Below are 27,905 nucleotides of genomic sequence, written 5' to 3' on the forward strand. Positions count from 1 at the left end.
GGCTAAACCATAAAGGCTAAACCATACAGGCTAAACCATGCAGGCTAAACCATGCAGGCTAAACCATACAGGCTAAACCGTGCATCCTAAACCATGCATCCTAAACCAGTAAATAACATCTTTACAATAATAATTTCTCTAATACTACTGTATATCTAATTATTTACTAAAATGCACTAACTGTAAGTCACTCTGGATAAGAGCGTCTGTTAAACGAGAAAGCATTTTTACAAATATCAATAGAAAGTTAAATTCAATTAAGTAGGATCTGTCACATCCAGCTGGCTATGTGGAGGAACTAATCAAAAGGTAACAATGGTGCTCTCCCAGAAGCTTGGCTGGTGTGTAAAACCCACAAATTCAGACAAACAAAAAGCTCTGAAGCTAATACTCTGCATTAACCCAAATGATACATTATGGGTTGGTTTCCTGGACACAGATTAAACCTAGTCCTGGACTAAAAACACTCTAAATGGGGAATCTCCATTGAATATGCTTCATAGTCCAGGACTAGGTTTAATCTGTGTCTAGGCAACTGGTCCTATATCCTACCCAACAATGAGGTGCCTTGTGCAGGTTACTCATTCAATACACTACATTTAGCAATACTATGGAGAGGCTGCCTGACTTTCACAGATTCTCTTAGATGGTTCGGCACATGGAAAGTCAAACCAACAATTTTCATCTCTGTGACAGTGTTGACCAATTCGGACACAGTTTTCTATTTCACCTTTAGGCCCACGGTTATTTGGTTCGTTGGAGTCCCAGTACCTAGAGAATGGAGAAGGGAAACCATTACTCCATACAGTATGTCGCAGCAGAAGGAAAAAATATATATTTAGAAAATAAAGACAAATGGCATGGACTAAATGATTAGCACCCTGGAGCTAGTACTTGGTAGCAGAGCTTTTGGCCAAGATAACTCCTGACAAATGCTTCCTGTAGCCCTCAAATGAACTTTCTGAACCTTTCTACTGGCAATTTTCAGCAGCACACTGCTCTAATTATTCAATGTTTGAGGGGTGCCTTCCACCAACTGCTGTTTTCAGCTCTCGCCATAGATTATGGATGTGATTCAGATCTGGACTCTTCACTGGCCACAAACAAACAAAACAAAATTTGATCTCTTTGGAAATACAGATCAGCACTGTGTTTACCGATGACCAAATGAAGCATTCAATTAAAAGAACACCATCCCTAAAATCAAACATGGGGAGGTTTGATAATGCTGTGGGGTTGCTTTGCTGCCTCTAGTACTGGGGGTCTTGAACGTGCGCAAGACATCATGAAATCAGCAGATTAGTGCAGCTAGTTTGCAGTCTTTCCAGCTTCAGTTTGAAGTGATTGTATTAGCTGTGCTGTTGGCTAGCTCCTCTGAACAACAGTGTCCTGACGAGTGAGCACATTTTCTATGCCAGGCGAAATCGCGCCTCATTAGCTAATTGTTATGGATGTATCCAAATGAACGTCTCTAGAAAACAGCTTAAACTAATGCAAATGCAGCTACTTTGCAGTTATTCTGGCTGCACTGTTTGACGTGACTGTAAGTTAACCTTAGTTAGCTAGCTAGCAAGCAAGGGATAAGAACGTTGCCAGCCAGTATGGCAATGGAACATTTAGAATGAACGACTGGGTCGCGTCCATAGATACAGAACAAAAAGACTGAACGACTGGGTCGCGTCTCTAGCAACCAAACCGATACAACAAACGACCAGCCAACTCGGGTAGCAACCCTAGATTTGTGTCGAGACTATATCTTGTGGAAGGATGAAATAGTATGAATAAATTAATCAAAATAACGTTTTTAATGAAAATATGTCAATCATTATTTGAATATGTTGGTAACCCATTGTATAAAAGTGACAATGCCCTCGAAGCCAGTTATTTGAATATGTTGGTAACCCATTGTATAAAAGTGACAATGCCCTCGAAGCCAGTGTTTGGAGGATATATTGGCACAATTTGCCTAACAACACCAGTGCCAATATATCCCCAAAACACTGGCTTCCCAGGCATTATCACTTAAATGTATCAAATGAATCACCAGTGCACAGATACAATATAACCAAGACAATTTGTCCTGCTAAATTCCAATGCATCCTAAATGTGGTCTTTTCCAATTAAAACTATGTCCCCTATTGACCACCCGAATCTGCCTCTAGCTAGCTATTGCATTGCAACAACATTTTATATACCCGACTCCGAGTCCAAACTCTCGCAGTAGTTCAATGGTAAATCCATAGAAATAAGAGTCATTCTATTCCATGAATCCATGACTCATTCTATTCTATGATTCCATTCTTATTTCTATGGGTAAATCTCATCTGTAGCTGTAATCCATCTAGTCACAACCACAGAACATGGGGATGATTGAACTGACCTTGGATGGTTGCCAGGAGATCTTTGACCTTAGTCAGGTTTGCCTCACAGTCTCGAAGACCTGAGGATAACAGCTCTCTCTGGACTAAGAACAGAAAAGATTTATATCAAATTAGAAGACAGTGTAGTTCTGTTGAATTAAGGAAATAACACAAAGGTATTTAGTTGGCAAACAAAACATTTGAAGTATAAAATTACTTTCCAATGCACTTCACCACACTCATATGACTAAATTTCCATTAGGGCCAGGACTTTTCCCTCGTCAAGAAAAACCCCTCTCCTTCCTCATATACAGTACAATGATAGCATATACAATATTCAAACATGTTTTGGGGAAGCAATACTACTGCAGTGTAAATGTAATCCTAATCTTGATAACATGGAACTTTGTATTGAAATTAGAAGTTTTAGTTAAATTGGGTTCAACTTCCCCTTTACATTAGTATGTCAAATCAAATCAAGTGTTATTAGTCACATTCGCCGAATACAACTGGTGTAGACTTTACCGTGAAATTCTTGCTTATGAGCCCTTCCCTAAAATGCAGAGTTTAAAATAAAAACAAAATAGTAACACAAGAGGAATAAAATAAAATACAAAAGAATGGAGCTATATACAGGGAGTACCAGTATCAGATCAATATGCTGAGGTATTTGAGGTAGATATGTACATGAAGGCAGAATAAAGTGACTAGGCATCAGGATAGATAATAATAAGGTATTTGAGGTAGATATGTACATGAAGGCAGGGTAAAGTGACTAGGCATCAGGATAGATAATAATAAGGTATCTGAGGTAGATATGTACACGAAGGTAGGGTAAAGTGACTAGGCATCAGGATAGATAATAATAAGGTATTTGAGGTAGATATGTACATGAAGGCAGGGTAAAGTGACTAGGCATCAGGATAGATCATAATAAGGTATTTGAGGTAGATATGTACATGAAGGCAGGGTAAAGTGACTAGGCATCAGGATAGATAATAATAAGGTATTTGAGGTAGATATGTACATGAAGGTAGGGTAAAGTGACTAGGCATCAGGATAGATCATAATAAGGTATTTGAGGTAGATATGTACATGAAGGCAGGGTAAAGTGACTAGGCATCAGGATAGATAATAATAAGGTATTTGAGGTAGATATGTACATGAAGGCAGGGTAAAGTGACTAGGCATCAGGATAGATCATAATAAGGTATTTGAGGTAGATATGTACATGAAGGCAGGGTAAAGTGACTAGGCATCAGGATAGATAATAATAAGGTATTTGAGGTAGATATGTACATGAAGGCAGGGTAAAGTGACTAGGCATCAGGATAGATAATAATAAGGTATTTGAGGTAGATATGTACATGAAGGTAGGGTAAAGTGACTAGGCATCAGGATAGATAATAATAAGGTATTTGAGGTAGATATGTACATGAAGGCAGGGTAAAGTGACTAGGCATCAGGATATATAATAATAAGGTATTTGAGGTAGATATGTACATGAAGGCAGGGTAAAGTGACTAGGCATCAGGATAGATCATAATAAGGTATTTGATGTAGATATGTACATGAAGGTAGGGTAAAGTGCCTAGGCATCAGGATAGATCATAATAAGGTATTTGAGGTAGATATGTACATGAAGGCAGGGTAAAGTGACTAGGCATCAGGATAGATAATAATAAGGTATTTTAGGTAGATATGTACATGAAGGCAGGGTAAAGTGACTAGGCATCAGGATAGATCATAATAAGGTATTTGAGGTAGATATGTACATGAAGGTAGGGTAAAGTTACTAGGCATCAGGATAGATAATAATAAGGTATTTGAGGTAGATATGTACATGAAGGCAGGGTAAAGTGACTAGGCATCAGGATAGATAATAATAAGGTATCTGAGGTAGATATGTACATGAAGGCAGGGTAAAGTGACTAGGCATCAGGATAGATAATAATAAGGTATTTTAGGTAGATATGTACATGAAGGCAGGGTAAAGTGACTAGGCATCAGGATAGATCATAATAAGGTATTTGAGGTAGATATGTACATGAAGGAAGGGGAAAGTGACTAGGCATCAGGATAGATAATAATAAGGTATTTGAGGTAGATATGTACATGAAGGCAGGGTAAAGTGACTAGGCATCAGGATAGATCATAATAAGGTATTTGAGGTAGATATGTACATGAAGGTAGGGTAAAGTTACTAGGCATCAGGATAGATAATAATAAGGTATTTGAGGTAGATATGTACATGAAGGCAGGGTAAAGTGACTAGGCATCAGGATAGATAATAGTAAGGTATCTGAGGTAGATATGTTCATGAAGGCAGGGTAAAGTGACTAGGCATCAGGATAGATAATAATAAGGTATTTGAGGTAGATATGTACATGAAGGCAGGGTAAAGTGACTAGGCATCAGGATATATAATAATAAGGTATTTGAGGTAGATATGTACATGAAGGTAGGGTAAAGTGACTAGGCATCAGGATAGATCATAATAAGGTATTTGAGGTATATATGTACATGAAGGCAGGGTAAAGTGAATAGGCATCAGGATAGATCATAATAAGGTATTTGAGGTAGATATGTACATGAAGGCAGGGTAAATTGACTAGGCATCAGGATAGATCATAATAAGGTATTTGAGGTAGATATGTATATGAAGGCAGATAAAGTGACTAGGCATCAGGATAGATCATAATAAGGTATTTGAGGTAGATATGTACATGAAGGCAGGGTAAAGTGACTAGGCATCAGGATAGATAATAATAAGGTATTTGAGGTAGATATGTACATGAAGGCAGGGTAAATTGACTAGGCATCAGGATAGATCATAATAAGGTATTTGAGGTATATATGTACATGAAGGCAGGGTAAAGTGAATAGGCATCAGGATGAATAGGCATCAGGATAGATCATAATAAGGTATTTGAGGTAGATATGTACATGAAGGCAGGGTAAATTGACTAGGCATCAGGATAGATCATAATAAGGTATTTGAGGTAGATATGTATATGAAGGCAGATAAAGTGACTAGGCATCAGGATAGATCATAATAAGGTATTTGAGGTAGATATGTACATGAAGGCAGGGTAAAGTGACTAGGCATCAGGAAAGATAATAATAAGGTATTTGAGGTAGATATGTACATGAAGGCAGGGTAAAGTGACTAGGCATCAGGATAGATCATAATAAGGTATTTGAGGTAGATATGTACATGAAGGCAGGGTAAAGTGACTAGGCATCAGGATAGATCATAATAAGGTATCTGAGGTAGATATGTACATGAAGGCAGGGTAAAGTGACTAGGCATCAGGATAGATAATAATAAGGTATTTGAGGTAGATATGTACATGAAGGCAGGGTAAAGTGACTAGGCATCAGGATAGATCATAATAAGGTATTTGAGGTAGATATGTACATGAAGGTAGGGTAAAGTGCCTAGGCATCAGGATAGATCATAATAAGGTATTTGAGGTAGATATGTACATGAAGGCAGGGTAAAGTGACTAGGCATCAGGATAGATAATAATAAGGTATTTTAGGTAGATATGTACATGAAGGCAGGGTAAAGTGACTAGGCATCAGGATAGATCATAATAAGGTATTTGAGGTAGATATGTACATGAAGGCAGGGTAAAGTGACTAGGCATCAGGATAGATAATAATAAGGTATTTGAGGTAGATATGTACATGAAGGCAGGGTAAAGTTTCTAGGCATCAGGATAGATCATAATAAGGTATTTGAGGTAGATATGTATATGAAGGCAGTGTAAAGTGACTAGGCATCAGGATAGATCATAATAAGGTATTTGAGGTAGATATGTACATGAAGGCAGGGTAAAGTGACTAGGCATCAGGATATATAATAATAAGGTATTTGAGGTAGATATGTACATGAAGGCAGGGTAAAATGACTAGGCATCAGGATAGATCATAATAAGGTATTTGAGGTAGATATGTACATGAAGGCAGGGTAAAGTGACCAGGCATCAGGATAGATCATAATAAGGTATTTGAGGTAGATATGTACATGAAGGCAGGGTAAAATGACTAGGCATCAGGATAGATCATAATAAGGTATTTGAGGTAGATATGTACATGAAGGCAGGGTAAAGTGAATAGGCATCAGGATAGATCATAATAAGGTATTTGAGGTAGATATGTACATGAAGGCAGGGTAAAGTGACTAGGCATCAGGATATATAATAATAAGGTATTTGAGGTAGATATGTACATGAAGGCAGGGTAAAATGACTAGGCATCAGGATAGATCATAATAAGGTATTTGAGGTAGATATGTACATGAAGGCAGGGTAAAGTGACTAGGCATCAGGATAGATCTTAATAAGGTATTTGAGGTAGATATGTACATGAAGGTAGGGTAAAGTGACTAGGCATCAGGATAGATCATAATAAGGTATTTGAGGTAGATATGTACATGAAGGCAGGGTAAAGTGACTAGGCATCAGGATAGATAATAATAAGGTATTTTAGGTAGATATGTACATGAAGGCAGGGTAAAGTGACTAGGCATCAGGATAGATCATAATAAGGTATTTGAGGTAGATATGTACATGAAGGCAGGGTAAAGTGACTAGGCATCAGGATAGATAATAATAAGGTATTTGAGGTAGATATGTACATGAAGGCAGGGTAAAGTGACTAGGCATCAGGATAGATCATAATAAGGTATTTGAGGTATATATGTATATGAAGGCAGGGTAAAGTGACTAGGCATCAGGATAGATCATAATAAGGTATTTGAGGTAGATATGTACATGAAGGTAGGGTAAAGTTACTAGGCATCAGGATAGATAATAATAAGGTATTTGAGGTAGATATGTACATGAAGGCAGGGTAAAGTGACTAGGCATCAGGATAGATAATAATAAGGTATCTGAGGTAGATATGTACATGAAGGCAGGGTAAAGTGACTAGGCATCAGGATAGATAATAATAAGGTATTTGAGGTAGATATGTACATGAAGGCAGGGTAAAGTGACTAGGCATCAGGATAGATCATAATAAGGTATTTGAGGTAGATATATACTTGAAGGCAGGGTAAAGTGAATAGGCATCAGGATAGATAATAATAAGGTATTTGAGGTAGATATGTACATGAAGGTAGGGTAAAGTGACTAGGCATCAGGATAGATCATAATAAGGTATTTGAGGTAGATATGTACATGAAGGCAGGGTAAAGTGACTAGGCATCAGGATAGATCATAATAAGGTATTTGAGGTAGATATGTACATGAAGGCAGGGTAAAGTGACTAGGCATCAGGATAGATAATAATAAGGTATCTGAGGTAGATATGTACATGAAGGCAGGGTAAAGTGACTAGGCATCAGGATGGATCATAATAAGGTATTTGAGGTAGATATGTACATGAAGGCAGGGTAAAGTGACTAGGCATCAGGATAGATCATAATAAGGTATTTGAGGTAGATATGTACATGAAGGCAGGGTAAAGTGACTAGGCATCAGGATGGATCATAATAAGGTATCTGAGGTAGATATGTACATGAAGGCAGGGTAAAGTGACTAGGCATCAGGATAGATAATAATGAGGTATTTGAGGTAGATATGTACATGAAGGTAGGGTAAAGTGACTAGGCATCAGGATAGATAATAATAAGGTATTTGAGGTAGATATGTACATGAAGGCAGGGTAAAGTGACTAGGCATCAGGATGGATCATAATAAGAGTAAAATAAAGAACAGTGTAGCAGCAGTAGCAAATTATGAGTATAAAAGTGTGTGTGTGTAATGTGTATGAATGTGTGTTTGTGTTTTGTCGGTCTGCGTGTGTGTGTTATGTGTGTGTGTGTGCGTGTGTGTGTGTGTAAGTGTTTGTGTGTGTGTATGTAGTGTATGTGAATAAGTGGTGGTTTTCTGTGGGAGTGTCAATGTAATGTGAGTGAGTGTGTATATGGTTTGTATATGTAGTCTAGTGAGCGTGTGTAGCATCAGTGCAAGATAGAGTGAGTGCAGATAGTTTGGGTACCATTAAGTGACTATTTAGCAGACATATGGATTAGGGGTTGAAGCTCTCTCGGAGCCTGTTGGTCCGAGAGCCGATGCTCCGTTACCGTTTGCCAGACGGTAGCAGAGAGAACAGTCTATGACTTGCGTGGCTGGAGTCTTTGACAATTCTTCGGGCCTATCTCTGACCCGCTCCACAACAGCCCTGTCGATGTTGATGGGGGCGTGCTCTCCACTCTTTCTCCTATTGTCCACAATCAGCTCCATGGTCTTCCTGATGTTGAGGGAGAGATTTCTGTCCTGGCACCACACTGCTATGTCACTGACCTCCTCCCTGCTGACTCATCGCTTTCGGTGAACAGGCCTACCACCGTCATTGGCAAACTTGATGATGGTGTTGGAGTCGTGTTTGGCCACACAGTCATGGGAGAACAGAGAATACAGGAGGGGACTAAGCACACACCCCTGAGGGGGCCCCGTGTTGAGGGACAGCATGGCAAAGGTGTTGTTGCCTACCCTCACCACCTGGGGCCGGCCCGTCAGGAAGTCCAGGATCCAGTTGCAGAGGGAGGTGTTCAGTCCCAGGGTCCTTAGCTGGGTGATGATCTTTGATGGTACTATGGTGTTGAAGGCTGAGCTGTAGTCTATGTACAGCATTCTCACATAGTTATTTCACCTCTTGTCCAGGTGGGAGAGGGCAGTGTGAAGTGCAATTGAGATTGCTTCATTTGTGGATCTGTAGTGTATGTGAATTGGTGTGGGTCTAGGCTGTCTGGGATGATGGTGTTAATGTGTGTCATGACCAGCTTTTAAAACCACTTCAATAATTACAGATATGTTATGACAATATTGTGATATGAATATGAAAACAGCAGCTAGTCAGTCCCATGTCAGTAGAGTCCTGCTCTAGACTACCTCCCTGTTATGTTGTGGCTCTCATTCTGCAGTCTCTTATAGTTGTCTTGCAGTTCATGCAGTTTCCCTGTTATGAAAGAGCAAATAATATGGATGAATAACATTCATTTATTTACATATCTAACAATAAAGTAAGAAAGTAAACCTTGTCCAAGCTAGAATGACCTATTATCTAACCATAGTCCTATTAAAATTTAAAAATATTTTATTTATCTATTACAGTGAAATGGCAGTATTTTAATCCGAGCCAGGCCCCCATTGACAAACTGCACCTTAATGATTTATATGAAGGATTCTCTCAAACATTTATATAAGGGGTTGATAATGGTAAAGGCCTCTGGATCATTGATAATCTCACCTGTTAGATTCTCTTTCATCTGGGCAAAGTGAGCCTCCTCAGCTTGAAGCCTAGTCATGTTGGAAGCATCTAGAACAGAGACAAGGAGACAAGATGGATAGAATTTCTTTTTTCTCTTCTGTCTCAGACTATGGTACCAACCTGAAATGTACTGGTCTGGGCTGGCTTGGATATTTTCTCTGCACATTGTCCTTTTCAGCAGAGTTCCAGGCCAGCAACTATGGCAGATATGTAGTGTAAAAGGGTTCATTAAGGTAAAAGGGTTCAGTAGTGTAAAAGGGTTCAGTAGTGTAAAAAGTTCAGGGTTCATTAAAATGGTTCTATACTCACAGAGGACTCCCTGAGTGATAGCCAGACCCAGCAGTAGAACACAGAGACACACCAGGGTCACCACGGGAATGCTCCCAGACCCTCCCTCAGGGAATGCAGCCTTTGACCCCACTGAGGGAGAGGGGTCACTAGTGTCAGGTTCACTTCCTGGAAAAGGAGTGAGGGTCAGAGTTTATAAGGTCATAAGGTTAAATAAGGCGTTCTTAAAGTAACCCTTAGCTACCTGTAACACACACACACACACCTCACCTTTCCCAGGATCCTCCTGCTCACTAGCTCCACCTCCTGGTCTTCTGACCTCAGAGTATGTGACATCCTCTTCAGGATCGGCTACTCCTATAGTTACAGAGATATGAAGAAAGAGATGGTTCCTTTTTTTCATTTATTTTATATATATTGCACCCCATGCGTGATTATTTCCCTAAAACCAACCTCATGGTGATTACCCCCCATTAGAAATATACCATTCTAGTTCCTCTCTCACACATTCCACTATCTCAACATTCTATTAGAAATGTACCATATGGGCAGTCATAAGCTACGGACAACGTACACGATTGCATTTTATTGATTTGCAATTTGAATGCACTAAATTCCGTAACGAGTTTGATTTAGCCTACATCATGATAAATATTTGGGAGAAGCAGAAAGCCATAGAGGTAAACCACAATTTGTGATGATGAGTGAGTGTTGTGTGAAGGTGCGCTAGGCATGTCTCTCTCCACAAATGCGCACTGACTCATTGTTTCATTGTGTCAATTGTTTGTAAGCTAAATGTTTATCAATTCCCCACAATATATATCACATAATATATTTAGTCTTGATGTTACCATTAATCCCTTCAAGTAATCTTGAATGTTTTATGTTCATTCAGACAATATATTTACAGTTGAAGTTGGAAGTTTACATACACTTAGGTTGGAATCATTAAAACTCGTTTTTCAACCACTCCACACATTTCTTGATAACAAACTATAATTTCGGCAAGTCGGTTAGGACATCTACTTTGTGAATGACACAAGTAATTTTTCCAACAATTGTTTACAGATAGATTATTTCACTTATAATTCACTGTATCACAATTCCAGTGGGTCAGAAGTTTACATACGCTAAGTTGACTGTGACTTTAAATAGCTTGGAAAATTTCAGAAAATTATGTCATGGCTTTAGAAGGTCTGCTGATAGGCTAATTGACATCATTTGAGTCAATTGGAGGTGTACCTGTGGATGTATTTCAAGGTATACCTTCAAACTCAGTGCCTCTTTGCTTGACATCATGGGAAAATCTAAAGAAATCAGCCAAGACCTCAAGTCTGGTTCATCCTTGGGAACAATTTCCAAACGCCTGAAGGTACCACGTTCATCTGTACAAACAATAGTACGCAAGTATAAACACCATGGGACTACGCAGCCATCATACCGCTCAGGAAGGAGACGCGTTCTGTCTCCTAGAGATTAGCGTAATTTGGTGCGAAAAGTGCAAATCAATCCCAGAACAACAGCAAAGGACCTTGTGAAGATGCTGGAGGAAACAGGTACAAAAGTATCTATATCTACAGTAAAACGAGTCCTATATCGACATAACCTGAAAGGCTGCTCAGCAAGGAAGAAGCCACTGCTCCAAAACCGGCATAAAAAAGCCAGACTACAGTTTGCAACTGCACATGGGGACGACGATCGTAAATGTCCTCTGGTCTGATGAAACAAAAATAGAACTGTTTGGCCATAATGACCATCGTTATGTTTGGAGGAAAAAGGGGGTGCTTGCAAGCTGAAGAACACCATTCCCAACCGTGAAGCACGGGGGTGGCAGCATCATGCTGTGTTGGTGCTTTGCTGCAGCAGGGACTGGTGCACTTCACAAAATAGATGGCATCATGAGGAAGGACAATTACGTGGATATATTGAAGCAACATCTCAAGACATCAGTCAGGAAGTTAAAGCTAGGTCGCAAATGGGTCTTCCAAATGGATAATGACCCCAAGCATACTTCCAAAGTTATGGCAAAATGGCTTAAGGACAACAAAGTCAAGGTATTGGAGTGGCCATCACAAAGCCCTAACCTCAATCCTATAGAACATTTGTGGGCAGAACTAAAAAAGCGGGTGCGAGCAAGGAGGCCTACAAACCTGACTCAGTTACACCAGCTCTGTCAGGAGGAATGGGCCAAAATGTACCCAACTTATTGTGGGAAGCTTGCGGAAGGCTACCCGAAACATTTGACCCAAGTTAAACAATTTAAAGGCAATGCTACCAAATACTAATTGAGTGTATGTAAACTTCTGACCCTCTGGGAATATGATGAAAGAAATAAAAGCTGAAATAAATCATTCTCTCTACTATTATTCTGACATTTCACATTCTTAAAATAAAGTGGTGATCCTAACTGATTTTTACTAGGATTAACTGTCAAGAATTGTGAAAAACTGAGTTGAAATGTATTTGGCTAAGGTGTATGTTACCTTCCGACTTCAACTGTATATCCCCTGTCGCAGGCTGAAAAGGAGGCGATGGAGATATATGTCTCCGAGTCCCTGCGCCAGGGGTTCATACGTCCCTCCACTTCGCCCGCCTCCTCGAGTTTTGTGAAGAAGAAAGACAGAGGTCTGCGCCCTTGCATTGATTACCGAGCACTTAACAAGGGGACAATTCGTTATAGTTATCCTCTACCCCTCATTCCATCTGTAATTGAGTCAATGCATGGGGCGTGCTTTTTCACAAAATTAGATCTCGGTGAGGGATATCCTCGACCCCTCCCTGTTGCGGGATTTCCACTGTCGCCGTCCGGCTCGCCCTGCTCCGCATCCTCCTGGTCGTCCCTGAGGCAGGTGTCGGCGTGTTGCTGGAGCTGTGCGTCAAGGGGGGGGGGGGGGGGGGGGGGGTTGTACGGTAACGACACCCGTGTGCCTTCTTGTTCTCCAGTGCGCATTGCTGCGTACCGCTGTGTTACGGAATAAACCATTTATTCTGTGATTTACCCTCCTGGGCCTGAATCAGTTCAATTGCCCTGGGGGGTGCGAACAAAGGATCCGCTTCGGGAAAGTCGTGTTCCTGGTCGTGATGCTGGCAGTGCTGGTGAGTTACCGCATCTCTGATATCCAATAGTTCTTCCCGACTGTATGTAATAACACAAAAAACTTGGAAAAGAGACCCTTAAACCCAGACTTCGTACCACACAGCAACTCCACTGAATAGCAGGCTAGTGATTGCTTTGCCATGCTTGCAGTTAGCCACTGATTCCTTCCAAACCACTCATTGTTGAATTTGCGATTTCCAACTTGTTGTGCAATGTTTATGTCCAATGGCCGATGAGCACTGATACATTTTATCTATAATTTCTCTTAATTATTTCTCTTCATATGACAAGGATGAAAAAGGATTTGCAAGTAGATGTCGACTTGATTTATGATGATAACTGCTAGCTAAGATTTTGAAAATATGATGTTGACATTATCAGTCCAATCAAAGCTACTGTAGATATAACGAGATTTGAAGTCATTTTATCTGTGGCCAATGCCCTTGAGCCTTCTTGGATGGGCACTTCTAATGTAACTCCATGGCAGCACCCAAGGGGCTTGAATGTTCGAGCTCTACCCTTAGATTTGGCGGTGACATAGTGTTCCTCATGAGTGACAGAACACTGAGCCAATCACGTCGCAACTACAGAACATTACCAACCCCTACGCTCTGCTGGCTACCCCACAACCACATAAAGCACTGAGCTAAGCTGAAACACCTGCATTTTGGAGCTGCCTTACTCAAGAAAGCAAAAAGAGACCATGTTTGTATATGGCTTTATTAACTCAATGATTATTATTTATTTATTTTACATTGTTTGCAAACTGATATGTGACACATATTAATGGCAAAATAACATGCAAAACAGGCAACCCCCCCCCAAACAAAAAAGTTTATTTTATTTTACTGTATTTCTTAGCTACAAATGTGGGCCCAGAATGACGGGTGGCCAATGCAAACAATACCCCATAATGACAAAGCAAAAACAGGTTTTTAGAAATTGTTGCAAAAAGTATATACAAAATAATGAAATATCACTTTTACATATGCTACTCACATACAACAAGTGCATGAGTGGTGTGAAATAAACCGTTCTCTAGTCTATTCCTTGAATCCCCTTATGGGTTAAAATAATTTCCTTATGAATTTATCAGGGGTAGGTAATTCTAATTTTGTTTGTTATTCTGATTCAGTTTCTAGTTTAATAAAATGTTTCCTTCCGAAGACAATATTGGGAAGCCTAAGTGTTGTTGTCCATTAGTTTACTCCAATTAGGGGAGGGGTGGTAGGGTTAGGGGGAAATAATAAAGTAAAATACATTTTAAAAGAAATATAAAACTCAGCAAAAAAAGAAACGTCCTCTCACTGTCAACTGTGTTTATTTTCAGAAAACTTAACATGTTTAAATATTTGTATGAACATAACAAGATTCAACAACTGAGACATAAACTGAACAAGTTCCACAGACATGTGACTAACAGAAATTTAATAATATGTCCCTGAATAAAGGGGGGGGGGGGAGGGTCAAAATCAAAAGTAACAGTCAGTATCTGGTGTGGCCACCAGCTGCATTAAGTACTGCAGTGCATCTCCTCCTCATGGACTGCACCAGATTTGCCAGTTCTTGCTGTGAGATGTTACCCCACTCTTCCACCAAGGCACCTGCAAGTTCCCAGACAGCCTGAAGGTGTGTTGGGTCATTGTCCTGTTGAAAAACAATTGATAGTCCCACTAAGCCCAAACCAGAATGGATAGCGTATCGCTACAGAATGCTGTGGTAGCCATGCTGGTTAAGTGTGCCTTGAATTCTAAATAAATCACAGACAGTGTCACCAGCAAAGCACCCCCACGCCATAACACCTCCTCCTCCATGCTTTACGGTGGGAAATACACATGCGGAGATCATCTGTTCACCCACACCGCATCTCACAAAGACATTGCGGTTGGAACCAAAAATCTCAAATTTGGACTTCAGACCAAAGGACAAATTTCACTGGTCTAATGTCCATTGCTCATGTTTCTTGGCCCAAGCAGGTCTCTTCTTCTTACTGGTGTCCTTTAGTAGTGGTTTCTTTGCAGCAATTTGACCATGAAGGCCTGATTCACACAGTCCCCTCTGAACAGTTGATGTTGAGATGTGTCTGTGACTTGAACTCTGTGAAGCATTTATTTGGGCTGCAATTTCTGAGGCTGGTAACTCTAATGAAGTTATCCTCTGCAGCAGAGGTAACTCTGGGTCTTCCATTCCTGTGGCAGTCCTCATGAGAGCCAGTTTCATCATAGATCTTGATGGTTTTTGCAACTGCACTTGAAGAAACGTTCAACGTTTTTTTAAATCTTCCGGATTGACTGCCCTTCATGTCTTAAAGTAATGATGGACTGTAGTTTCTCTTTGCTTATTCGAGCTGTTCGTGCCATAATATGTACTTGGTCTTTTACCAAATAGGGCTATCTTCTGTATACCACCCCTACCTTGTCACAACACAACTGATTGGCTCAAACGCATTAAGAAGGAAATAAATTCCACAAATTGACTTTGAAGTAGGCACACCTGTTAATTGAAATGCATTTCAGGTGACTACCTCATGAAGCTGGTTGAGAGAATGCCAAGACTGTGCAAAGCTGTCATCAAGGCAAAGGGTGGCAATTTGAAGAATCTCAAATAGAAAATATATTTTGATTTGTTTAACACTTTTTTGGTTACTGCATGATTCCATATTTGTTATTTCATAGTTTTATGTCTTCACTATTATTCTACAATGTAGAACATAGTACAAATAAAGAAAAACCCTTGAATGAGTAGGTGTTCTAAAACTTTTGACCGGTGGTGTATTTTTTATATATATTTACAAAAAAATATATGGGGGATTGGAAATGATGCAGACAATTCCGATGATGGAAGCCACAATCTATCCGCGATATTAAAGCTGATCTACCCCCTAAAAAATGAAAAATAATAATTGTTTAAAATAGAATTACATTAATGGAATCCAGTGTTCTTTCTTTGTATTATTTTTTTACCAGCTAAGTTGAGTGGGAACACGTTCTCATTTACAGCAACAACCTGGGGAATAGTTACAGGGCAGATGAATGAGCCAATTAAAAGCTGGGGAGAATTAGTTGGCCATGAAGGCCAGATTTGGAATTTAGCCAGGACACCGGCGTTAACACCCCTTCACCCATACTCTTACGATAAGTGTCATGGGATTTTTAATGCCCACACAGAGTCAGGACACCCATTTAACTACCCAGCCGAAAGACAGGGCAATGTCCCCAATCACTGCCCTGGGGCATTGGGATATATATTTTTTTAGACCAGAGGAAAGAGTGCCTCCTACTGGCCCTCCAACACCACTTCCAGCAGCATCTGGTCTCCCATCCAGGGACCGACCAGGACCAACCCTGCTTAGCTTCAGACCAAAGCCAGCAATGGCATGCAGGTATGGTGCTAGCTATTATATGTCTGGCAGCTTATCTTTTAAAGTATTCAATACTTTACCTCCTAACCCTTTACCCCATTTCAATCCAGTTCTGAAGTAACTCATTGCTCCCTTGTGTTCCTCAGCTCTCTTCTTCATCTCCTCCAGTTTCTGAACCTTCTCTGTGTTTCCTGTCTCCTTCATCTTCTCAATCAGGAAGTCCAGGTGCTGAGCAGTGGACAGTGAGACGGCCTTTAGGGCTTTCTCTTCCAGGTTCATGACACACTGGTAGGATTCCTCCACCTGTTTGGCCTTCTGAGTGGCCAAACAGGTGGCGCAGTGGTCTAAGGCTGCGATGCAGTGCTAGCTGTGCCACTAGAGATCCTGGTTCGTATCCAGGCTCTGTCGTAGCCGGCCACGACTGGGAGACCCATGGGTTGGCGCACAATTGGCCCAGCGTCGTCTAGGGTAGGGGAGGGAATGGCCGGCAGGGGATGTAGCTCAGTTGGTAGAGCATGGCGTTTGCAACGCCAGGGTTGTGGGTTCGATTCCCACGGGGGTTATGAAAAATAATAATAAAAAAATAAAAAATAACTACAAATAATTCTAAACAATAATGTATGCACTCACTAACTGTAAGTTGCTCTGGATAAGAGCGTCTGCTAAATGACTAACATTTAAATGTAAGTCTGCTGATCAGAGTCTCTTTCTTCCCAGCTGCTTTCATATTGATTTCATACTTCTTTTTCAAATCCTCATGTCCTGAGAATCGGTCTGGTCTTGGTAACATTCATTTTGTATTCTTTGACATGCTTTTCGTATTGACATTTGTCTTTGCACACAGTGCAGTGGTTGTTCTTCGTCACACTACATGATGAGAGATCATTAACCTACATTCTAAACACAATGAGATTTCAGTGACACTTTTTTTTGTCTTTACTAAAATGAATTTACAAAGAATGTCATTTATACAAGCTATTGACAAAAGTGTTTTATTAATATGGGCAATTATTTATCATCTGAGGTTATGATTAACAAACAAAACATAGCATTGGTGAAATGAAAAGAGAAATATGGTCCATCTATATTAATCTGATACAACATATTATTTGGTTAACTTTAAATGTACTGTATTTCTTGAAGAGAAAGTGGATTAAGAAGAACAGCTTTCATTCCCCCAAATATCTATTTTCTATTCTATGTTCATGTGTTTTTTCCACATAATGTTTTTTCTTTACTATATGTCTCAGTTTTACTTTCCCCAGGAACTATTCCACCCTTCACTCACACCAGCTTTAAAGTAATCTAAAGCTCCCATGTGTTCCTCAGCTCTCTTCTTCATCTCCTCCAGTTTCTGAACCTTCTCTGTGTTTCCTGTCTCCTTCATCTTGTCAATCAGGAAGTCCAGGTGCTGAGCAGTGGACAGTGAGACGGCCTTTAGGGCTTTCTCTTCCAGGTTCACGACACACTGGTAGGATTCCTCCACCAGTTTGGCCTTCTGTAGTGTGAACTGCTCCAACTCTGACTGAAGTCTGCTGATCACATGCACTTTCTCCTCAGCTGCTTTCTCATTGATTTCATACTTCTTTTTCAAATCTTCATATGTCCTTGTAACCTTCCTGGTCTTGAGAACATACATTGTATTTTCTTTGACATGCTTGGTGTAGTGACATTTGCCAGTACACACAGTGCAGTGGTAGTTCTTCATCGCATGGCACCATGAGAGATCTTTGACCCACCAGCAGCCTGGATAGTGACAGTTCTCCTCACACACTGTGCAGGTGGTAGCCTCCCCTTTTATTGTAGGATCCTTTCCTTTGTATTTCTCTTCAACTTCATAAGAAAAGTCCTTGCTTTCCTCCATGTATTTCTTGTGATTCTCCAGGGCTCTTTCAGTCTGCTTGATTTCATCCTGTTTCAGATCAATCATGTGGATCCGATTGCGCACGTTGCTGACACACGCCTCCAGTTGTTTGCGCTCTCTCAGAACGCCTTCAATCATCTTTACATTTTGAGGTATTATTCCACCCAGGAATTCTGTGAAATCCTTCATGCCCTCTTCTGATCGGTCCCATAAAGTCTTCAAGATAAGTTCTTCTTTCTTGGCCTGAGTTGCTTTTGCAGAGGTAACACTCTTTCTTTGAGAGTTGTTGAATAGGAAATAAAGGTATTGATCGCTGTCATCTTTTGCACAGGGGACTTGAGAATCTTTTAAGGCCTGCAGAGCATTGGTAGGTTCCAAACCATCTGAGTGTGTAATGAGGGCCACGATATTCTTCTTCACATCTTTGCCAAATAAAGAAAAAACTGCATCAAATATGTACTTCTGTTCAAAGGTGAGTCGATTTGTACTTGCCTTCATCACTACACATACAGCATCAATTAGATGGACTCCACATTCAGATCTAAACAACTCCAACAATTTTTCAGAGATCAGTTGGTCGACTTGAATCCCTCTGGTGTCTCCATACCCAGGAGTGTCGATGATGGTGAGAGAGTAGGGGACTCGCACGTCCTCAAACCCAAAGATATCATAAACAGTGACCCCTGTAGTTTGAGTTTCAGTCTGACTTATTTTTTCCTCCTCTTTTTCCTCCTCCACAATCTCAAACCAGACTTTTTCCTCCTGATTTACGCCCAGGACATAATTGACCATGGCATTGATCAGAGTTGACTTCCCTGTGCCTGTTTCTCCCACCATCAGAATGGTTCTGTTGACCTTGGTGGGATCTCTCTCTCCAAAGGTCCATCTTCTGAGTTTATCATCCTGGTCCAGACTCTGTTTCTTTGTTACTAGTTCATACCGTTCAGGAGGTCCTTGGTCGATAAGGATACTTTTTGAAATAATGTCTTGCATTTTTGACGATGTGACACTAATCATGGGAAATAAATGAACATATGTTATCCATTTGAATAAAATGTAACTTACAATTGTGTTTTACTTTATAGAAAGAATCATATGTTCTCTCAGAGATCTGAGGGCAAAAATATTAAAACCAATAAGGCACATTTTTCTGCTAAAAATGTTATATAGCTTTCAACCAATCGCATGATTACTTATCAAATCAAGTGGACTGTGGAGACTAGTTTTCCGCACCTAGATTAAGCCTTTTCCTGGACTAAAAAGCACTTTCAATTGAGATTCTCCATTCAGCATGCATTGTAGTCCAGATGTAGGTTTAATCTGGGTCTGAAAAAACTGCATATACATTTTTTATTTGCATACAGTATGTCAATAGTCTGTTAAACATTCAATAACAAATAAAATAACAATGAAATATGTTGACACTCACTTGCATGCCATGATGATCTTATAGTTGTGTGATCCAGAAGAAGTTGACAGGGGTTTAAGATCTGTAAATGGAGAACATAGTTTCAATCATTGGAAGACTCAGGAATGTTAGTCATTAAAAAAATACACTGAGTGTAAAACATATTGTGAGCACCTGCTCTTTCCATGACATAGACTGACCAGATAAATCCAGGTGAAAGCTATGATCCCTTATTGATATCACTAGGTAAATCCACTTCAATCAGTGTAGATGAATGAGAGGAGACAGGTTGAAGAAGGATTTTTAAGCTTTGAGACATGGATTGTGTATGTGTGCCATTCAGAGGGTGAACCGGCTAGATAAAATATTTAAGCGCCTTTTAAATGGGTACGGTAGTAGGTGCCAGGCGCACCGGTTTGTGTCAAAAACTGCAACACTGCTGGGTTTTTCATGCTCAACAGTTTCCTGTGTGTATCAAGAACTGTTACATGACCTATATCCATCCTGCCCTGTCTTTCGAAAGTATTTGAAAGCCAAGTTAACAAACAGATCACCGACCATTTCGAATCCCACCGTACCTTCTCTGCTATGCAATCTGGTTTCCGAGCTGGTCATGGGTGCACCTCAGCCACGCTCAAGGTCCTAAACGATATTAGAACCAGGATCGATAAAAGACAGTACTGTGCAGCCGTCTTCATCGACCTGGCCAAGGTTTTCGACTCTGTCAATCACTGCATTCTTATTGGCAGACTAAATAGCCTTGGTTTCTCAAATGACTGCCTCGCCTGGTTCACCAACTACTTCTCAGAGTTCAATGTGTCAAATCGGAGGTCCTGTTGTCTGGACCTCTGGCAGTCTCTATGGTGGTGCCACAGGGTTCAATTCTCGGGCAGACTCTATTCTCTGTGTATATCAATGATGTCGCGCTTGCTGCTGCTCAGATCCACCTCAACGCAGACTACACCATTTTGTATACATCTGGCCCTTCATTGGACACTGTGTTAACACACCTCCAAACGAGCTTCAATGCCATACAACACTCCTTCCATAGTCTCCAACTGCTCTTAAACGCTAGTAAAACTAAATGCATGCTCTTCAATCGAACGCTGCTTGCACCCGCCCGCCCGACTAGAATCACTACTCTCGGCGGGTCTGACTTAGAATATGTGGACAACTACAAATACCTAGGTGTCTGGTTACACCGTAAACTCTCCTTCCAGACTCACATTAAGCTTCTCCAATCCAAAGTTAAATCTGGAATCGGCTTCCTATTTCATAACAAAGCCTCCTTCACTCATGCTGCCAAACATGCCCTCATAAAACTGACTATCCTACCGATCCTTGACTTTGGCGATGTAATTGACAAAATAGCCTCCAACACTCTACTCAGCAAATTGGATGTAGTCTATCACAGTGCCATCCGTTTTGTCACCAACGCCCCATATACTACCCACCATTGTGACCTGTACGCTCTCGTTGGCTGGCCCTCAGTACATATTTGTCGCCAAACCCACTGGCTCCAGGTCATCTATAAATCACTGCTAGGCAAATCCCCGCCTTATCTTAGCTCATTGGTCACCATAGCAACACCCACCCGTAGTATGCGCTCCAGCAGGTATATCTCACTGGTCATCCCCAAAGCCAACACCCCCTTTGGCCGCCATTCCTTCCAGTTCTCTGCTGCCAATGACTGGAACGAACTGCAAACATCTCTGAAGCTGGAGACACTTATCTCCCTCACTAACTTTAAGCATCAGTTGTCAGAGCAGCTTACCGATCACTGCACCTGTACACAGCCCATCTGTAATTAGCCCACCCAACTACCTCATCCCCATATTGTTATTTATTTTGCTCAATTGCACCCCAGTATCTCTATTTGCACATCATCTTTTGCACATCTATCTCTCCAGTGTTAATACTAAATTGTAATTATTTTGCACTATGGCCTATTTATTGCCTTACCTCCATAACTTACTACATTTGCACACACTGTATATAGATTTTCTATTGTGTTATTGACTGTATGTTTTGTTTACCCCATATGTAACTCTGTGTTGTTGTTGTTTTTATCGCACTGCTTTGCTTTATCTTGGCCAGTTGTAAATGAGAACCTGTTCTCAACTGGCTTACCTGGTTAAATAAAGGTGAAATAAAAGATAAATAATAAATAAAAAGAATGGTCCACCACCCATAGGGCATTCAGCCAACTTGACACAACTGTAGGAAGCACTGGAGTCTACATGGGCCAGCATCCCTGTGGAATGCTTCGACACCTTGTAGAGTCCATGCCTCGATTAATTAAGGCTTTTCTGAGGGCAAAAGGGGGGGATGCAACTCAATATTAGGAAGGTTTTCTTACTGTTTTGTACACTCAGTGTATAAGGTAAATGGTTCCACAGGATTTAAAAGTTTACTGTTGGCAACTTGGCAGGAAAAAATTACGCACATTAGGCAAATGTGTTTTTTAACTTGAGATCAATTATGATTTCTAGTACCATACATTTTAAGATTGATTAACTATAATATGGTACAATTAAAGTAATTTATGTTGAAAGAAGGCTGCTATAAAACACATTTCTTGCTATCAGAAAACAAATCTGAATTCAGCATCAATATTCACTGAAATGTGTTAGAAATGTATTTACTGGCGAATAAAATCAATAAATAAAATTAAATTTGCCAAAAAGGGAACCCTGGTCAATATGTTAATGATCCCCGCCAGCACAATTTAAATTGCTGCAAGGTTGAGAGTCTCAATAAATTCAGCAAACTAAACTCATTGTACAAATCTACCTAGCTATTTGAGATGAAATGCTAAATATAAATATCAAAGTTTACACAACATAATTGTTTTTTAAATGAGTAAAATGTATAGAGAGTAATAAATGAACTATTAATGAAGAATGTTAATATGAGCATGCTACCTGAACATATAAAATAACCCAATTACAACAATACATGGAATGATAGCAACAAGCGCTAACAGAAGTAAAAACACAAACCCAAGCCATAACAACAATAACAACTACTCACTTTCGCCTAGGCATTCCATGAACATACATCCAGAAATCCACCCGTGATCTGCACTGTAACAAACAGCTAGGTGGGAGAAGGTATTTTTTTTATAGCTGTTCACGAGCATGGGCCTGGTCCAGCCTGCCAGTGAAAGAGCAGCTAATAGTCCTTGGCCAATCAGAGGATGCATGCACAGCTCATGTACAGTGTGTGGGGCGAGTGGGTATCTGCTGATGTGCTGAGACCATGAGCTGTGTGCTGATTGATATCTGCTCAGGTCAAGACAGGAGAGACAGATTCAGTGGCGCCAGCCAGATGTAAACAAATGCACACGGAAGTCATGTCCTTTGTCTTCCTTGGAAGAGGAATTCTCTACAGATACATCCCTGCCAACTAGGTGTTGCATAGAGTGAAACAGCCCAACACTCTCAGGTGTAGGGTCATTCTCCTCCCACCTCACTAGTAGCCTACACCTCCTCTCACAAAGTCAGCTGATTTCAGAGAAGAGAGATCATGGTTGAAATTTTACTGGTTCAGACAGTCTGCCCATCTGAAAAGCCGTAGAGGCTTGTGTCCGGAGCCCTGTGTGGCCAGCAGTGCTGTGAGGGCTTGATGGTCTGTGCAGAGTTTGAATGGTCTGCCGTACAAGTACAAGTGCCAGTGCTCGCACGCCCACATGAAAGCCAGGGCCTCAGAGTACTTTTGTTCAGTCGGAGACAAGGCTCATTTAGGCAAAAGTCACTGGCTGTTCCACGCCTCCATGCAGTTGAGACAAAACAGCTCCAAGGGCGAGTGCCGAGGCATCACAGGTGACAATCGTTTGTGCAGAGTGTAATTGAGCAATCTTTTAAAATCTTGTCGGCCTTCTCTCAGGCTCCAGTTTCACTCTGGTACTGCTCAGCTACAAGCCTTGGGCATGCTCTGCCTATAATATTTTGTTTCCATTATCAATTGTTTTTTTATTAGGCAATTATTTAGCCTAATTCATTGTAATTATTTAGCCTACCCCACCCACAGTAGCCTTTATCTAGTTTATATTCTACTTTCTAACATTAGGATATGTATTTTCTATTTTGAAGGACTTGAAATGTACACTGAACAAAAATATAAACACAACTTTTAAAGTGTTGGTCCCATATTTCATGAGCTGAAAATGTTTTTTTTTTTTAATCCATAGATTATGGCCTAATGAATGTATTTCAATTGACTGATTTCCTTATATGAACTGTAACTCAGTAAAACCTTTGAAACTGTTGCATGTTGAATTTATATTTTTGTTCAGTATATTAATGGATGTTTTAGGTACTGTAAAATCTATTTTAGTTTTTCTCAGAATAGAAACACCATAAGATAAATCAATTTAATTAAGCTAAATCATAAATAATAAAGGCCAGTATCAGCTAATTTTCATAAATAAAAGGGAATAAATAAGCTCAAACTGCAGCCGTGAAATGAGTTGCACACAGAAGTAAGCCCCAACAAGCTTCACATGTGCATTGAGTGTGGGAAATGCGCTCTACAAATTCAATATTATTATTATTAAAAAGACAGAAAAATACACACGTAAAAGCTGAATTACATAAAGGAATATTAGTGGGAAGATAGCCATGAGATAAACAAGAGAAAGGAGAATGGAAATCGAAAAGCCTGAAATGTAAAAATACATTGAGATGAAGCCGCACCAGTGTGTGGATACTATTTCACAAAAATGTCTTGCAGTGTTTATTGTGCTATTTTTGCGGGGGATTGGAGAAAGAAAACAAGTAGGCTGCCAGTAAACTTATTTGGTAATCTTCGAAAGAGAGCCCTGCTGGGCCCTCACAACAATGAGAACTATGTGTTCTTATCTAGAGCAGAAATGGTTGCTAATCTTACATCTGGACAAAAAGAGTGTTGGGTGTGGGTTGGGGCCAGTTAAGGTAGGAGCAGGTTTACCGCTGTGGGAGTTCCTATAGAGGTAAATATGACTATGCAAATGGTCTTACCATTCTTAGTGGAGATACCATGTAACCTTGACCCCATGACGTTCTCTGTATTACAGGCCCACCATCGTTTGCTAGGCCAGATAATACCGGGTTTGGAGGGTGGATCATGCAACTGTGTCTGACCGTAGTTTTAGTCATTGTACTGATTCTGCTGCTTGTTCTAAAACTGGTAACGAATTCCAGGCCGAATGTAATGTTCAATGTTGCCATGACCCAGGGCAAGAATGCAGGTTGTGAAGGATTAGCTGAGCTACCCTTTACTGCTGAAGACAGTGCTGTCTGGCCTGACCTTTACCCAGTGCCCAGTTGGGCTCCAACCCCTCACCCTTCAGCTCTTGAAGAATAATAATAATTTGAATATTTATATTAAAATTGAACCTAATCATCAGCAGAAACTGGCAAGTTAGAACTGTATATGGTGTGTGCAAAGGGTTAAAGGTTTTAAACTCAGTCTCACAACGGATGACACTTACAGGGAAGAATTGGTGGACTACAGGACATTATGCCTTGAGAAGCTTGCTACATTTAAAATTGATTAAACAATTGTTAAGGGATTAACAAAGGAGAGGAGTGTAATGGGAAATTGTAATTGTATGTCTCCACATAACTGAGTATGTGACTAACCTTGTGAAACTGTGTGAAACTGTCCTATTATAATCTCATTTTTTCGGGAGTATCATCCTGTGTTGCAAACCAGCTTGCTCCTGTGTCCTTGCATGGATAAAAGTAAAACTGAAAGTCCAGCCCAAGAACAGCAAACTGTAAAGGTATGTGCTTATCAAACAATGCTTCGGAATTCAGACTGTCTACACCGCGCTGTGTAACTCTGTTGTTCCCTCTGAGCTCAGAAATAAAGAATCTTAGTTTGACTTGGACTTCAGCAAATCCTTATTTTATAATATACACGACATTATCAGGACGCACAACTGCAACGCGTTTCAACTAATAATTCATACACACATTGCATTTTATTTAACTAGGCAAGTCAGTTAAGAACAAATTCTTATTTACAATGATGGCCTGCCCCAGTGACGCTGGGCCAATTGTGTGCCACCCTATGGGACTCCCAATCACATCTGTTTGTGATACAGCCTGGGTTCGAACCAGGGTCTGTTGTGACGCCTCTAGCACTGAGATTCAGTGCCTTAGACTGCTACGCCTCTCAGGAGCCCAGTTTATGTCACTTCACTGACATTGTTTACATTCTCTATTATTCTAAGGGGGAACCTTTGACAGAACTTATGCTCCATAATGCTGCAGTCTGCACACCTTCTCTCAGAAAGTCAGCTAATTTCAGAGAAAAGTTCAGGCGAAATCAGCTGACTAAATGAAGGGAGTTGCTTCAGAGGTTAAGGACAGGGTGGGAAAATAGAGCATGTCTCCTTTCTCCATTATGAATGAGCTGTCTGGAACTATGGATTGTCTTTGGCTCCCATGGACTCCCATGGTCCCTTTTGTTGGAATTAACTCCATGACCATGGCCCACAGGAGGTTGGTGGCACCTTAATTCGGGAGTACGGGCTCGTGGTAATAGCTGTAGCGGAGTAGGTGGAATGGTATCAAATACCATTCCATTCACTCCATCCAGCCATTGTCATGAGCTGTCCTCCCCTCAGCAGCCTCCACTGCTATGGCCCCAATACAATACATCGAAAGGAAACGAATACTGCATCTAAACCCTTCAATTTCACTTATAGGTCATTGAAGTCTGTTGCTGACTGGACAGATTGAGAAGTGAGGAGTCATTGTTAGATCTAACAGCAATAGGTCATCGACTGAGTTCCTAAGAGGGCAGTGGCCGTGTCCGAATAACCATACTTGCATCCTTCTAGTAGGCCATTTGATTATGAAAAAAATAAATTATTGAATGCGACGTTTCAAAAATCTAGAATACTTTAAATGCCCGGATGTCATACAAATTTCATCTTTGACAACAGTTGATAATCAGATATGGGGATGTGTTACAAAAATTAACCAGTAACGCGAAACAACGCAATCGGGCATGACGCATTCTCACCATGTGAAAAAAGAAAGTTTTTCTAGTACCTGAATTTATTAAAATAAAGTATGGTTTAAATGCTAGGACGTTATACAATACTGAACAAAAATATTAACACAACATGGAACAACTTCAAAGATTTTACTGTGTTACAATTCATATAAGGAAATCAGTCAATTCAAATAAATAAATTAGGCCCTAATCTATGGATTTCACATGACTAGGAATACAGATAGGCATCAGTTGAACACAGATACTGTACCTATAAAAAAAGGTAGGCGCGTGGATCAGAAAACCAGTCAGTATCTGGTGTGACCACCATTTGCCTCATGCAGCGCAACACATCTCCTTCGCGTAGAGTTGATCAGGCTACTGATTGTGGCCTGAGGAATGTTGTCCCACTCCTCTTCAATGGCTGTGCGAAGTTGCAGGATATTGGCAGGAACTGGAACACGCTGTCGTACATGTCAATCCAGAGCATCCCAAACATGCTCAATGGGTGACATGTCTGGTGAGTATGCAGGCCTGGGACTGGGACATTTTCAGCTTCCAGGAATTGTGTACAGATCCTTGCGACATGGGACCGTGCATTATCATGCTAAAACATTAGTTGATGGCGGTGGATGAATGGCACGACAATGGGCCTCAGGATCTTGTTACGGTATCTCTGTGCATTCAAATTGCATTAAATAAAATGCAATTGTGTTCATTATCCGTAGCTTATGACTGCCCATACCATAACCCCACCATAACCATGGGGCACTCTGGTCTGCGGTTGTGAGGCCGGTTTGACGTACTGCCAAATTCTCACTAACAGGGATGTAAAAAATGTGGGCACAAAATTTGAGAGAAATAAGCTTTTCTCTGAAAGGAACATTTCTGGTCTCTTTTATGACTGCCCATGAAACATAGGACAAACACTTTACATGAAGCGTTTTTATTTTTGTTCAGTATAGTTTTTCGTTCTCCTTAAAATGATCACAATTATTGTATCGTAGTCTAAATCTTTGAAAACAGAACCCTTACAAAAATGAATTTGTTGCTGCAAACTTCCCTCAAGTTTGTGGCAAATTTGCTGCAAACTAAACAGTTTGCCACAAAATGTTGCCAAAAGTGGTGAATATGCGACAAACCTTTGGCAACAATAATATTTATTGGCACTAGTGGCAAACGTTTCGGCAGAGTTTTTTTTCTGGCAGACAATTCTCTTAGGATTCAATTTGAACCTATGGCAAACCTGTGGC

This window comes from Coregonus lavaretus (genome assembly GCF_964263955.1).
Source record: "Coregonus lavaretus genome assembly, chromosome: 39".
Classification (NCBI taxonomy): Eukaryota; Metazoa; Chordata; class Actinopteri; order Salmoniformes; family Salmonidae; genus Coregonus; species Coregonus lavaretus.